This window comes from Sander lucioperca, chromosome 5, assembly GCF_008315115.2.
Source record: "Sander lucioperca isolate FBNREF2018 chromosome 5, SLUC_FBN_1.2, whole genome shotgun sequence".
In the NCBI taxonomy this organism is placed as follows: domain Eukaryota; kingdom Metazoa; phylum Chordata; class Actinopteri; order Perciformes; family Percidae; genus Sander; species Sander lucioperca.
The window spans coordinates 14,699,972-14,716,731 of record NC_050177.1 but is presented as its reverse complement, the minus strand read 5'-3'; the positions used below and the strand labels follow the sequence as shown (position 1 = coordinate 14,716,731).

The 16,760-nt window shown below is 42.4% G+C and overlaps 1 long non-coding RNA gene across 1 annotated transcript; it reads left to right on the top strand.

The window, feature by feature from the left end:
- Nucleotides 1-639: 639 nt before the first annotated feature.
- Nucleotides 640-15,900, top strand: LOC116055543. Its single transcript, XR_004106342.1, has 3 exons — nt 640-752; nt 2,236-2,238; nt 15,889-15,900. It is a non-coding gene; the product is annotated as an uncharacterized LOC116055543 (long non-coding RNA).
- Nucleotides 15,901-16,760: the final 860 nt, after the last annotated feature.

Sequence of the window (16,760 nt, the reverse complement as noted above, 5' to 3'; positions counted from 1 at the left end):
TTGAAATTGTGATACGTTTAGCTGGGCTCACCAGCGGGAGAACCGGGGTGAAAGTATCCCGGATTACAATTCCTTTCTCCACCACAGTCTCAACCTTCGCCACATCATCCAGGAAAATCACCACTGCCTTGTTCATACGGGAGGCAGACTTCACACTGTCAAAGCCCACAACCTCCCCGACAGCATAGCTGGCCTCCTCCACTGAACAGCCCACATGAGGGGAAATCCTCACCGCATGTCGGCGTGTCAGCTTCTCCAGCACCGCATGGCCGCCAAACACGGGCATAATGCCCGGCTGACAACCAAACTATCCCAACAAAACCTCCACCAACTAATAACTAACAACTACACAACAAAATAATCACATACACAACCCCAAATACACAGAAAAACAAAGATAGAAACTCACACACTCCGTAGACTCACTCAGCACTCACACTCACACATCCACTCAGAGAGAGAGAGAGAGAGAGAGAGAGAGAGAGGTAGAGAGAGAGAGAGGTAGAGAGACAGAGAGAGAGAGAGAGAGAGCGAGAGAGAGAGAGAAGAAGAATAGTAGACATGTATTATTGAAGCTCTACAGAAATAACAAATAAATAGTTTTGAACTGAGATAAACCTACTAAATTAAAATAAATCAGATGTTAAAGTGATGGTTGGGAGTAATTTCACCCGAGGGTCCTTTGCACCACGACCTCGAGCCAAACACCCCCAGAAGCTTTTTCACCTGGGTCCAACATTGGGAGAGTTAGCGTTATCAGCTGGTTAGCTTAGTGCAGGCGCTAATGGATCCAAGAGTGTATCTCGTAAGTTACCCCACTAATAATGCCCAAAATGATACCAAACTTCTACAGTAGTACAAATAGGTTATGTACTCATAAAACGATGGATTGGAAAGTTTGTAAGTACACCAGGAGTTTATTTAAATAAGACTTGCCTGCTGGCTTCTGCTCTCTGCTGCTACCGGCAGTAAGACGAGTGCTTAGGGACGTCTACAAATTACAACACCGACAGCTAACTCTGCTAACACAACAGCTAACGCTGCTAAGATGACAGCTAATTATGCTAACACAACAGCTAACTCCTCATACACAACAGCTAACTCTGCTAACACAACAGCTATCTCTGCGAAGACAATAGCTAATTATGCTAACACTACAGCTAACTCCTCATACACAACAGCTATCTCTGCTAACACTACAGCTAATTATGCTAACACTACAGATAACTCCTCTAACACAACAGCTAACTCTGCTAACACAACAGCTAATTATGCTAACACTACAGCTAACTCTGCTAACACTATATCTAACTCTGTTAACACAACAGCTAACTCCTCTAACACAACAGCTATCTCTGCTACCACAACAGCTAATTATGCTAACAGTACAGATAAATCCTCATACACAACAGCTATCTCTGCTAACACAACAGCTAATTATGCTAACACTACAGCTAACTCTGCTAACAACACAGCTAACTCCTCTAACACAAAAGGTAACTCTGCTAACACCACAGCTATATCCTCTAACACAACAGCTAACTCTACTATCACAACTGCTATCTCTGCTAACACAACAGCTAACTCTGCTAACACGACAGCTAACTCTACTATCACAACAGCTATCTCTGCTAACACAACAGCTAACTCTGCTAATACGACAGCTAACTGTGCTAAAACTATATCTAACTCTGCTACCACAACAGCTAACTCTGCTAAGACGACCACTAATTCTGCTAACACAACAGATAACTCCTCATACACAACAGCTATCTAAGCTAACACTACAGCTAACTCTGCTAACACTACAGGTAACTCTGCTAACACGACAGCTAACTGTGCTAACACTATATCTAACTCGGCTAACACAACAGCTAACTCTGCTAACACTATATCTAACTCGGCTACCACTATATCTAACTCGGCTAACACAACAGGTAACTCTGCTAACACAACAGCTAACTCTGCTAAGTCGACAGCTAATTATGCTAACACAACAGCTAAATCCTCATACAGGATTCATCATTCATCATGGTGGCCGGTGCAGCAGCACGGCGTGCTGTGGGAGAGTTTACTCGAATTAAACCGGAGATTTACCATACTGAAGACGTTAGAGTCATAGTCGAGGATGAGTTGCTGAACTTTATTATGATCAAAATGCGATCACTAAGTCACGATGATATTGTGACGATAGTAACGAGCAGTTTCAGCTCCGAGCGGATTGAATCTTCAAAGGCAGTTTTGTCAGAACTCCTTCCACACAACAAATGATGGATCTCCCACAGGGGACCAAAGAAGGACATTAACAATGTCAAAATGTGCCTGCAAGCGCTAAATGAGTGCGGTGAAGAGACCCCAAGATTTGTATCGCACTTCCTGGATGAATTACACCCCGTCTCATTTAAACACATCGATGTTTCTGTGCTCCTCGGGAATATGCAGCAAATCAATGCTGACATTGACTACCTCAAAAGAACTATGGGAACTCAGGTAGCTGCCTGTGAAACATTGCGTGAGGTTTCTGTTAAACTCGACAGCCGGCTGACTGCTGTGGAGGGGCACTGTGGCCCGGACGCCACTTTTCCGGCTGCCTGCCTCTCTGCTGTGGAGATACAACCGGGCCCTGCGCCCAGTGCGACAGGTCTTACCTCGACTGTTTTGGAGAAGCCGCCGGGTCCTGAGCCTGCCCACTGTACAACTTCTGGGGTTAATGGATGGTTAACTGTATCGCTTAGTGGGACTGACGGCAGTCAACCAGCCCAGTCTGTAGATCCAGCCCTGGGGCGAACGCAGACCCCCCCATGGAGCAAGGTGGTAAAGGATGGGCGCCGACTGAAGCAGGTACGACTGAAGCAGGTAACTGAGAACCCTGCTCATCGAATCCCTACACCTCGTACTGAGAAAGCTTCAGCGAGGTATGTGAGAAAGAAAACCGGCATAGTTGGGACTGGTGTGGTTAGCAATATACTGGCTGTCAAAACAAAGATGGTAAAGGTATTTGCTACAAAGTTTGATCTCAGTGTAGATGCCACTACTACACTGATGAAGCTGGGTCGGGAAGTGACATGTAGCAAAATAGAGACGGCACAGAGTAGATTCAGCTCATTCTGTATCTCCGCTGAATGTAATTATGTGGCGGAGCTGTACGACCCGCAGCTTTGGCCCGCTGGGTCTTTTGTCCGACGTTACTATGAGCCTCGTCGCCCTAGAGGAGCAGACGGAGGTCCGTCTGGTCCAGAGGATGCCCCTCGCTTTCGAGATGAGGGGCTGCTGCACGGCAACGATGCTGGGGTACCTATTACATGTGTGGGCGAGGACGGGATGAAGGCTAGCTGCTCCACTGGGAGCAACTAAACACATTAAATGCGTGTTGTGTCTTACAACACTTGCGGATTGCGAGTAGGACATACTGCTACTGATAGATCAAGACGTCTGGCTGTGAACACAATACTGGACGAATGTGATATTCTGTGCCTGCAAGAAACCTGGCTGGCGAAACAAGATCTAGATAAGTTGAACACTATACACATGAACTTCCATGGGGCGGGAGAGTCCACTACCGACCTCAGTACGAGGCTGGTTCGTGGTAGGATAGCTGGTGGTGTAGCTATACTGTGGAACATCAAATATGACTCAATGGTGAAGGTGGTGCGTTTAAATGTTGACTGGGCCGTTGGACTAGAGTGTAACTGTAATGGAAAGAAATTTACTGTTTTAAATGTTTATACACCGTATGAATCATATGAGCATGAGGACGAATTTCTGAACAGGTTAGCTTTTATTCATTCATTCATAGAGGATAACAGCTCATCCTGTGTCTATGTCATGGGTGATTTTAATGCTGACATTGACATGTCTGATAGCAAATCCTTATTTGCAGCACACCTGCAGCAGTTCTGTAATGAGTCTAAATTAATTTTATGGAGTAAAGCTCTGTTGCCTGACACAAGTTTTACCTACGTTAGTGAAGCGTGGCACACAACATCTTGGTTAGACCATATTGTGACCACAGCTGATGCTCATGCCTCACTGGGTAATGTGGAGATTTGTCATGAACTTGCCATCTCTGATCATATACCTATTGCTGCACTGATAGATGTTGAGAATGTTCCCCTGCTGTCCAGAAATAATAATAATGCTGCTTCCTCAAGTAAACTGGACTGGTCAAAACTGAGCAAAGAGGTGGTGGCTGGATACTCACTGCTTCCTGCTTCTTACAGTGCAGACGCTTTGCTGCTTGCTCCTGCCTTTGCTTGCATATTTCTGCTGATAATCTTACTTTTCCTCTGAGAGAAAACTATGAGCAGCGGCTCTTGGATACATACATAAATCACTGGACTATACATTTTTTGTAGACATAGTAGGCTTTTGCCATATTTCAACATTTTTCTTGCCTACCAATAGCTCAAGCCTGTCCTAAAGTGATTGTAGCTAAAGCTAATTAGCAGCAAGATGCCTCCCTTCTCCATGGAGGACTACAACAAACTCCTTCAGAAGATTGTTATTCTGGAAACCAAACTTCAACGGTTAGAAGTAAACCTGGAAGTGAACGGATCATGTGGGAATGACACCACTTTACCATTGACCCAAAACAATGGACAGAAGCATGCCAACACACGGCTAACTAGCACCAGCAAGACTACGGACAAACAGGAGGGCTGTGGAATAAGTAACAAATCAACAAGTGATAGTCCTCCCTGGAACTCTTTTGGTGCAAAGCCTAAGAGTAAATCCTTTTCCTGGGAAGGACGACTAACGGGCAGGGCACAGCGCCCTGAGATTTGTGATATGAACGGCTGGCCTGCATTACCATCCAGGCAGAGCGCCTCTTCTACCCCTGTACTCAGTAGGACACAGCCGTGGACAGCTGCAAAAGGGAGAATTAGCAACAAAATGCCTCCCCAACAACTGAGGGTGCAACTGGATAACAGATTTGCTCCTCTGCTGCAGGACCCTGGACATGACCAGGATTGCGTCTCATCGTCACACAGCAGGGTAAGGACTGAGAGCAATTCAAAAAGTAAAAAGCTACAGGGAAAGCTAACGACGGCACCAAACTCTGATTGTGGGTGACTCTGCTGTAAAAGACATAAAAAGCATTAAAAACACCAAAATTCTCTGTTTTCCCAAAGACATGGTGTCTGACTTAGCCCAAAGAATCCCGGATATCATGGCAGCACACCCAACTGTGAAAAACATTATGCTGCATATAGGGTCACATGATGTTGTAAAGCAAGAGTCTGAAGTGTTGAATCGTGACTTTATGAATCTGCTGAACACAGTCAGCTCCCTAAACGCAAAGTGTTTATCAGTGGCCCTATACCGCCAGTCAGAATAGGAGCTGAGAGATTCAGCAGACTGTTGGCACTGAACAAATGGCTTTCAACTGCATGTACCGTCCACTCTCTGCGGTTCATTAACAACATTTTTTGGGACCGCAGACATCTTTTTAAAGCAGATGGACTTTTCCTTAACAAGCCAGGAGTAAAGCTGTTCACCTCTAGCCTACTTTACTTTCGGCACCACACATCTGCTCCCTCGGCCAAGGACACAGGACAAGATACATCAACACAAACAAAACAAGAGGAAGACACAACAAAGTGCGGCAGTGATCCACCACAGCCCCCACCTGAGCAAAGATTTGACCATGGAGGACCTCAGAGCGGAGACGAGAAATCTCAACCCCCTTCACCTGTCCAACACTCCTCAAACCCCCTTACCAACACCGACGCCTTTGAGGATCCATCGCTCTCCCCATTCACCCTTTCCCCTGTTTCCCCCTGCCACATGTTGGGGTTCACTGACCGGATGGAGCAGCTGGTAGATGCTGGAACCAAGTTTACCCCACTACCTTCTCCCATCACTCGCCCCCAGCATCAACCACTGAAAGTAAAGGCAAGGCAAGGCAGCTTTATTTGTATAGCACATTTCAGCAACAGGGCAATTCAAAGTGCTTTACATGAAAACAGAATAAAAAATTTAAAACAGTTAAAATACAAGAATAAAAGTTACATTGCAGTATAAGAAATGAAACATTAAAGAGCAATTAAAACAGTTAAATATATAAAAGCAGATAAAATAGGAATTTCTCTTTATATGCTTATATAGAAAGAAAGGCAACATCAAATAGAAAGGTCTTCAGCCTTGATTTAAAAGAACTGAGAGTTGCGGCAGACCTGCAGTTTTCTGGGAGTTTGTTCCAGATATGTGGAGCATAGAAACTAAACGCTGCTTCCCCCTGTTTAGTTCTGACTCTAGGGACAACAAGCAGAGCTGTCCCAGACGACCTGAGAGGTCTGGGTGGGTCATACTGTACTAGCAGATCAGAAATGTATTTAGGCCCTAAACCGTTTAGTGATTTATAAACCAACAAAAGTATTTTGAAATCAATTCTTTGAGGCACTGGAAGCCAGTGTAGAGACTTCAGTACTGGAGTGATGTGATCCACTTTCTTGGTCTTAGTGAGGACTCGAGCAGCAGCGTTCTGAATCAGCTGCAGCTGTCTGATTGATTTTTTAGGGAGACCTGTAAAGACTCCGTTACAGTAGTCTAGTCTACTGAAGATAAAAGCATGGACAAGTTTTTCCAAGTCCTGCTGAGACATAAGTCCTTTAACCCTTGATATATTTTTAAGGTGGTAATAGGCTGACTTTGTAATTGTCTTAATGTGGCTGTTAAAATTCAGGTCTGAGTCCATGACTACACGAAGATTTCTGGCTTTGTCTGTTGTTGTTAACATTATCATTTGAAGCCGAGTGCTGACTTTTAATTGTTCCTCTTTTGCTCCAAAAACAACCACCTCAGTTTTTTCTTCATTTAATTTAATTTTCTGGCACATCCAGTCGTTAATTTGTTCAATGCACTTAGTCAGTTGTTGTATTGGACTATAGTCCCCTGGCGATAAGGTTATATAAAGTTGTGTGTCATCCGCATAACTATGGTAACTTCTTTTGTTCTTTTCCATAATTTGAGCCAGTGGAAGCATGTAGATGTTAAACAGGAGATGCCCCAGAACGGAGCCTTGGGGAACTCCGCACGTCATATTTGTATGCTCAGATGTATAATTCCCTATCGACACAAAGTAGTCCCTATTCTTTAAGTAAGACTCAAACCACTTTAGTACTGAGCCCGAAATGCCAACCCAATTTTCCAATCGGTCTAGTAATATGTCATGGTCGACCGTATCAAATGCAGCACTGAGATCAAGTAGTACCAAGACTGAAATTTTGCCACTATCTGTGTTTAAGTGGATGTCATTAAAGACTTTAACAAGAGCTGTCTCAGTGCTGTGGTGTGGTCGAAAACCCGACTGGAAGGCATCAAAACTGTTGTTTAGTGACAAGAAAAGGGTCAATTGTTGAGAAACTGTTTTTTCAATGATTTTACTTAAAAATGGAAGGTTTGATATCGGCCTATAGTTGGTCATTAGTGACGTGTCCAGATTGTTCTTTTTTAAGAGTGGCTTAATGACTGCAGTTTTCAGGGCCTGTGGGAAGATACCTGAGAGAAGAGACGTGTTTACAATCTGTAGAAGATCTGGAGCCAAACAATTTGCAACATTTTTGAAAAGGCCCGTTGGTAGAATATCAAGGCAGCAGGAGGAGGTTTTCAGATGTTGTATAATGTCCTCCAGGTTTTTATAGTTAATCATATGAAATTGGGTCATGTTGGAATCTGTTTTGCCTGGACACTGTGACAACACATACCCTGTACTCGATATGGAAGCACTGACTGTTTGTTTAATCTTCTGAATTTTGTCATTGAAGAAGGTGGCAAAATCATTGCAGGCCTTTGTGGACAAAAGTTCAGATGCTACTGGTACTGGAGGGTTTGTTAACCTATCGACAGTAGCAAACAAAGCACGTGAATTATTATTGTTTTTGGCAATAATGTCCGAGAAGAAGGACCGCCTTGCATTCCTCAGTTCCAAATTATAAATGCAAAGTCTCTCTTTAAAAGTGTTGTAGTAGACCTGGAGCATAGTTTTTCGCCACCTGCGTTCTGCTTTTCGACACTCTCTTTTTTCTGTTCTTACCAGTATGGCATTTCTCCATGGAGATCTTTTCTTATCAGAGACAGTTTTTACCTTAATGGGAGCAATGGTATCAATAACATTTGTAATTTTACAATTGAAATTGTCTACAAGCTCAGTGACTGAGACCCCTGAGAGGGCGGGTGTGGACGAGAAAAGCTGACTGAATGTTTCACTGGTGTTGTCAGTGATATACCGTTTTCGTATTAACTTTGTTTGGACACTTTTTTGCACAGAGATAGTGCCATTAAAGAAAACACAGGAATGATCAGAGAGAGCAGCATCAGTCACCACAACCTTGGAAATGTTCAAACCCTTCGAGATAATCAAGTCCAGAGTGTGCCCCTTGTTGTGTGTGGGCTCCGTCACATGCTGAGTCAGTCCATAGTTCTCAAAAATACAACACAGTTCTTTTGTCCCTCTATCCTGGGGGTTGTCAACATGAATGTTGAAATCACCAGCAATAACTACACAGTCAAAGTTAATACAGATTAAAGACAGCAGTCCACTAAAGTCGTCAAAGAAGGATGCACAGTATTTAGGTGGTTTGTAGATAATGCTGTAATAAGAAATAAAGGTCGAGAGGGGGACCTTAACTGAAGAGCCACATATTCAAAAGAAACAAAGTTTCCATAAGCTATTTGAGTACATTGGAACGAGTCGTTAAACAAAATGGCGACTCCACCTCCTTTCTTATTTGCTCTATTCTCACTCATAAAACTGAAGTTAGGGGGAGCTGACTCAATGAGAACAGCATCACTGTTATTATGGTCTAACCAGGTTTCAGTTAAAAACATAAAATCAAGATTGTGTTTACTAATAAAATCATTGATTAAAAATGATTTACCCGCCAAAGACCTGACGTTTAGTAAGGCTAGTGTTAGTGTGTTAAAATAGTTATCTGTCTCATTTTTTGGGACAGGCTGTGGCTGACGAGGAATGGATGCTAAATTTGCTAAGTTGGCAGTTAAGTGCTTCTTTTTCTTACTTAGCGGATTCACCATTCTTTTTCTATTACCTATCACAACATAGATTGACGAAGAATTGAATACACAGGACCCAGGCTTGTCCTGGAAAGAGTCATGAGTGCCACTAGGCATGCAGCCTGGGCCCAGCACATATCAGTTAAAGCTTGTTTCATTCTGTACACAAGCATACTTATCAGTCTGTTGAGAAGGAGTTAGCTGCCGTCCTCGAGGGGGCAGAGGTGCCTGGCGTTTTACTTTCAGTGGTTGATGCTGGGGGCGAGTGATGGGAGAATGTAGTGGGGTAAACTTGGTTCCAGCATCTACCAGCTGCTCCATCCGGTCAGTGAACCCCAACATGTGGCAGGGGGACACAGGGGAAAGGGTGAATGGGGAGAGCGATGGATCCTCAAAGGCATCGGTGATGGTAAGGGGGTTTGAGGAGTGTTGGACGGGTGAAGGGGGTTGAGATTTCTCGTCTCCGCTCTGAGGTCCTCCATGGTCAAATCTTTGCTCAGGTGGGGGCTGTGGTGGATCACTGCCGCTCTTTGTTGTGTCTTCCTCCTGTTTTGTTTGTGTTGATTTATCTTGTCCTGTGTCCTTGGCCGAGGGAGCAGATGTGTGGTGCAGAAAGTAATGTAGGCTAGAGGTGAACAGCTTTACTCCTGGCTTGTTAAGGAAAAGTCCATCTGCTTTAAAAAGATGTCTGCGGTCCCAAAAAATGTTAAAATTGTCAATGAACCGCAGAGAGTGGACAGTACATGCAGTTGAAAGCCATTTGTTCAGTGCCAACAGTCTGCTGAATCTCCAGCCAGGCACCTCTGCCCCCTCAAGGACGGCAGCTAACTCCTTCTCAACAGACTGATAAGTATGCTTGTGTACAGAATGAAACAAGCTTTAACTGATATGTGCTGGGCCCAGGCTGCATGCCTAGTGGCACTCATGACTCTTTCCAGGACAAGCCTGGGCCCTGTGTATTCAATTCTTCGTCAATCTATGTTGTGATAGGTAATAGAAAAAGAATGGTGACTCCGCTAAGTAAGAAAAAGAAGCACTTAACTGCCAACTTAGCAAATTTAGCATCCATTTCTCATCGGCCACAGCCTGTCCCAAAAAACGAGACAGATAATTATTTTAACACACTAACATTAGCCTTACTAAACGTCAGGTCTTTGGCGGGTAAATCATTTTTAATCAATGATTTTATTATTAAACACAATCTTGATTTTATGTTTTTAACTGAAACCTGGTTAGACCATAATAACAGTGATGCTGTTCTCATTGAGTCAGCTCCCCCTAACTTCAGTTTTATGAGTGAGAATAGAGCGAATAAGAAAGGAGGTGGAGTCGCCATTTTGTTTAACGACTCGTTCCAATGTACTAAAATAGCTTATGGAAACTTTGCTTCTTTTGAATATGTGGCTCTTCAGTTAAGGTCCCCCTCTCGACCTATATTTCTAATTATCTACAGGCCACCTAAATACTGTGCATCCTTCTTTGACGACTTTAGTGGACTGCTGTCTTTAATCTGTATTAACTTTGACTGTGTAGTTATTGCTGGTGATTTCAACATTCATGTTGACAACCCCAAGGATAGAGGGACCAAAGAACTGTGTTGTATTTTTGAGAACTATGGACTGACTCAGCATGTGACGGAGCCCACACACAACAAGGGGCACACTCTGGACTTGATTATCTCAAAGGGTTTGAACATTTCCAAGGTTATGGTGACTGATCATACATCTCTCTCTGATCATTCCTGTGTTTTCTTTAATGGCACTATCTCTGTGCAAAAACATGTCCAAACAAAGTTAATAAGAAAACGGTATATCACTGACAACACCAGTGATATATACACATTCATTCAGCTTTTCTCGTCCACACCCACCCTCTCAGGGGTCTCAGTCACTGAGCTTGTAGACAATTTCAATTGTAAAATTACAAATGTTATTGATGCCATTGCTCCCATTAAGGTAAAAACTGTCTCTGATAAGAAAAGATCTCTATGGAGAAATGCCATACTGGTAAGAACAGAAAAAAGAGAGTGTCGAAAAGCAGAACGCAGGTGGTGAAAAACTAATCTCCAGGTCCACTACAACACTTTTAAAGAGAGACTTCGCGTTTATAATTTGGAACTGAGGAATGCAAGGCGGTCCTTCTTCTCGGACATTATTGCAAAAAACAATAATAATTCACGTGCTTTGTTTGCTACTGTCGATAGGTTAACAAACCCTCCAGTACCAGTAGCATCGGAACTTTTATCCACAAAGGCCTGCAATGATTTTGCCACCTTCTTCAATGACAAAATTCAGAAAATTAGACAAACAGTCAGTGCTTCCATATCGAGTACAGGGTATGTGTTGTCACAGTGTCCAGGCAAAAAAGATTCCAATATGACCAAATTTCATATGATTAACCGTAAAAACCTGGAGGACATTATACAACATCTGAAAACCTCCTCCTGCTGCCTTGATATTCTACTAACGGGCCTTTTCAAAAATGTTGCAAATTGTTTGGCTACAGATCTTCTACAGATTGTAAACACGTCTCTTCTCTCAGGTATCTTCCCACAGGCCCTGAAAACTGCAGTCATTAAGCCACTCTTAAAAAAGAACAATCTAGACACGTCACTAATGAGCAGCTATAGGCCGATATCAAACCTTCCATTTTTCAGTAAAATCATTGAAAAAACGGTTTCTCAACAACTCAACCTTTTCTTGTCACTAAACAACAGTTTTGATGCCTTCCAGTCGGGTTTTCGACCACACCACAGCACTGAGACAGCTCTTGTTAAAGTCTTTAATGACATCCACTTAAACACAGATAGTGGCAAAATTTCAGTCTTGGTATTACTTGATCTCAGTGCTGCATTTGATACGGTCGACCATGACATATTACTAGACCGATTGGAAAACTGGGTTGGCATTTCTGGCTCAGTACTAAAGTGGTTTGAGTCTTATTTAAAGAATAGGGACTACTTTGTGTCTATAGGGAATTATACATCTGAGCATACAAATATGACGTGCGGAGTTCCCCAAGGCTCCGTTCTGGGGCCTCTCCTGTTTAACATCTACATGCTTCCACTGGCTCAAATTATGGAAAACAACAAAAGAAGTTACCATAGTTATGCGGATGACACACAACTTTATATAACCTTATCGCCAGGGGACTATAGTCCAATACAACAACTGACTAAGTGCATTGAACAAATTAACGACTGGATGTGCCAGAACTTTCTTAAATTAAATGAAGAAAAAACTGAGGTGGTTGTTTTTGGAGCGAAAGAGGAACGATTAAAAGTCAGCACTCAGCTTCAAACGATAATGTTAAAAACAACAGACAAAGCCAGAAATCTTGGTGTAGTCATGGACTCAGACCTGAATTTTAACAGCCACATTAAGACAATAACAAAGTCAGGCTATTATCACCTTAAAAATATATTCTTTTTGATGTTGCCTTTCTTTAAATAACTGTTCATTTGTTATACTGAAGTTGCATTGTTGACACTGTATAACAATCTATATAAGCATATAAAGAGAAATTCCTATTTTATCTGCTTTTATATATTTAACTGTTTTAATTGCTCTTCAATGTTTCATTTCTTATACTGCACTGTAACTTTTATTCTTGTATTTTATCTGTTTTAAATTTTTTATTCTGTTTTCATGTAAAGCACTTTGAATTGCGCTGATGCTGAAATGTGCTATACAAATAAAGCTGCCTTGCCTTGCCTAGGTACACAAGCTTAAATTCATCTGTATTCCTATGCTTTATTGATGCGTCAAAGGCATTTGATAGAATTAATCATGAACGATTGTTTGTAAAATTGGTAGATAGAGGTGTCCCTAAATTTTTTGTGAGAATTTTAGAGTTTTGGTATGCCCACCAAACGTTTCAGGTTAAATGGGACAATGTTGTATCTGCTCTATTCTGTGTTAGTAACGGAGTGCGGCAAGGAGGGATTTTGTCTCCTCTTTTATTTAATGTTTATATGGATGAATTATCAAATCAGCTAAGTAGGTTACAAACTGGCTGTCTTGTGGGCAACACTACTGTTAATCATCTTATGTATGCAGACGACCTGGTCCTGCTCTGTCCATATAGTGCTGGGCTGCAGCAGATGCTGAAGGTGTGCTCTCAGTATGGCCTTGATTATGACATAAAGTATAATGCTATGAAAAGTCACATAATGATAGTTAGAAGTGACGAGGACAGGAAATCAACTTTTCCGACTTTTTATTTGTCAGATAGTCCTCTTGCTGTGTGTGAGGAAATTAAATATTTAGGACATGTCATATCTGATGACTGGACGGATGATAAAGACCTCTACCGACAGCGCTGTCAAATTTACTCTCAAGCTAACATGCTTATAAGGAGGTTCTCTATGTGCTCTGACTCTGTGAAGTGCTCTCTGTTTAGAACTTACATCACACCGTTATATACTGCTCAATTGTGGTCTAATTATAAGAAAAAGTGTATGCAGAGGCTCAAGGTAGCAGACAATGATGCCATGAGGCTGATGCTCTGTGTCCCTAGGTGGCAGAGTGCCAGTCAGTTGGTTGTGTCCACTAGAGTGCCAACGTGTGAGGCACTCTTAAGACAATTGATGTTTAGTTTTATGTGTCGCTTGGACAAGTCAGAGAACCACATAATTGAAGCTCTAGTCAGCCCTCTGAAAAGCTGCTATAGATACACTTCTAGGTTAAGACGACATTGGTGCAATAGCCTATATATCCTATAGGCTCTTATGCAATTTTTATGTATTATTGTGTATCCTATAGGTTAATATGCAATTTTTTATGTATTTTTGTATCTCCTTTTTATACTATGTATACTGTATTATGTGTTATATGGACCTGTGTCTGCAATAAAGCTTTATATTATATTATATTATGTACACAACAGCTATCTCTGCTAACACTACAGCTAATTATGCTAACATGACAGCTAACTCTGCTAACACTTTATCTAACTTGGCTAACACAACAGATAACTCCTCATACACAACAGCTAACTTGGCTCACACAACAGCTAACTCTGCTAACACAACAGTTAACTCTGCTAAGACGACAGCTAATTATGCTAACATTACAGCTAATTATGCTAACACAACAGCTAACTCCTCAAACACAACAGCTAACTCTGCTAACACAACAGCTATCTCTGCTAAGACGACAGCTAATTATGCTAACACTACAGCTAACTCTGCTAACACAACAGTTAATTCCTCATACACAACAGCTATCTCTGCTAACAGTACAGCTAACTCTGCTAACACTATATCTAACTCGGCTAACATAACAGCTAACTCCTCTAACAAAACAGCTAACTCTGCTAACACGACAGCTAACTGTGCTAACACTATATCTAACTCGGCTAACACAACAGCTAACTCTGCTAAGACGACAGCTAATTATGCTAACACTACAGCTAACTCTGCTATCACAACAGCTAACTCCTCATACACAACAGCTCATTCTGCTAACACAACAGCTAACTTGGCTAACACAACAGTTAACTCTGCTAAGACGACAGCTAATTATGCTAACACAACAGCTAACTCCTCATACACAACAGCTAACTCTGCTAACACAACAGATAACTCGGCTAACACAACAGCTAACTCTGCTAACACAACAGCTAACTCTGCAAACACCACAGCTAACCCTGCTAACACCACAGCTAACTCCTCTAACACAACAGCTAATTATGCTAACACCACAGCTAACTCTGCTAACAGAACAGCTAACTCTGCTAACAAAACAGCTAATTATGCTAATACAACAGCTAACTCCTCTAACACAACAGCTGAATCTGCTAACACAACAGCTAATTCTGCTAACACAACAGCTAACTCTGCTAACATGACAGCTAACTCTGCTAACACAACAGCTAATTATGCTAACACAACAGCTAACTTTGCTAGCAAAACAGCTAATTATGCTAACACAATAGCTAACTCCTCTGACACGACAGCTAACTCTGCTAACACAACAGCTAACTCTGCTAACACAATAGCTAACTCCTCTAACACAACAGCTAACTCTGCAAACACGACAGCTAATTATGCTTAAACAACAGCTAACCCTGCTAACACGACCGCTAACGACAAAGAAGAGGAGCAAGAAGGCTATGCTATGCTAAGCTAAGGACCAAAAGGCTCCAAACAAAAGGAAAAACCAAAACGGCTAGCACCATCTCCTTCCCATTCAAGATAAGCTATAGTAGAGGAGTAAGGTAAGCTTCCTTTATATCCACAATAGTTTAATTTCTAATTTCTACCTCAAGAAATCAAGGCTATCCTGTGGTAACTTAACATAGCGTGCTAAGGAGCAGCAGAGGGAGCAGCAGAGCGGCAGTTAGGAACTGAAACAATGTTGTGATCTCCCCGGGGAGAGCCCTGCCTCCTTGTGATTGGCTACCCAACAGAAATTAAAAGTACACAGGCCAAGAAAGCTTATAAACACAAACAAACTCAGAGAAAACCCAGAGGCTTTGACTGCAGACATATGCCACACAGGAGGAATTAGTAACCTTTTACTGTACACGGACAGTACCGATGCGTGGCATAAAGCTATCTGTGCCCACTATGACCATCACAAGAAGAGAGGCATATGCAGTGGGAGACAGATAGTCATCGAAGATGAAGACAAGGACAGCCCACCTCTCACTGTCAATGTCTACCACAATGGGACCATCATGTTTCAAGGCAATGAGGCCAGTTTCAGATCTGCCCAAGAGGACTTCAACACCATCAAAGCTCTGGCAGATGAGCCATGAGCAGAGAGCTCACTGCTGTAAGACAGGAGCTGAAGCAGGACAGACAGGCCATGGGCAGAGAGCTTAAGAGAGGAGCTGCACCTGAGAGAGCAAACCATCCTCAGCCTCAAGGAGCAGCTCCACAGTCTGAGAGCCTGCCAACACCAACCACAACCCTCCATCACCATCAACAGCCCCCCTCAACCTGAACCACAGCCATCCACCTCCACCCTAACTAACACCAGACCATCACAACAACCTGCAGTAATTGGATTTGTACCAAAACACCGAACTTCAAATCATATTTACACCCTACACACCCTGATAGACAAACATGTTCACCAAAACAATAACAAAATCTTTGCATGCTTCATAGATATCAAAAAGGCATTCGACTCTATTTGGCACAGTGGTCTATTCTACAAAGTTATTGAATCTGGTGTAGGGGGTAAAACATATGATATCATTAAATCAATGTACACTAACAATAAGTGCAGTATTAAAATTGGCAACAAAAGAACATCATTCTTCTGTCAGAAGCGTGGAGTGAGACAGGGCTGCTGTTTGAGTCCCACTCTATTCAACATCTATATTAACCAGCTGGCCACCATCCTAGAGACATCAGCAGCACCTGGTCTCACTCTACACGACTCTGAGATCAAGTTCCTGCTCTATGCAGATGACCTGGTTCTGCTGTCCCCTACAGAACAGGGCTTACAGCAGAACCTGGACCTGCTGGAGCAGTACTGCCAGACCTGGGCCCTGGCAGTAAACACTCAAAAGACAAAGATAATGACTTTTCAAAAAAGATCCAGATCTCAGGGAAACACATACAGCTTCATGTTAGGAACACATACATTAGACCACTGTAAACATTACAATTATTTAGGACTGAAAATAAGTTCCACTGGAAGTTTTAACCCAGCGATAATGGAGCTGCGAGAGAAAGCACGCAGGGCATTTTACGCAATAAAAAGTCAAATCTACATTAAAATCCCAATTAG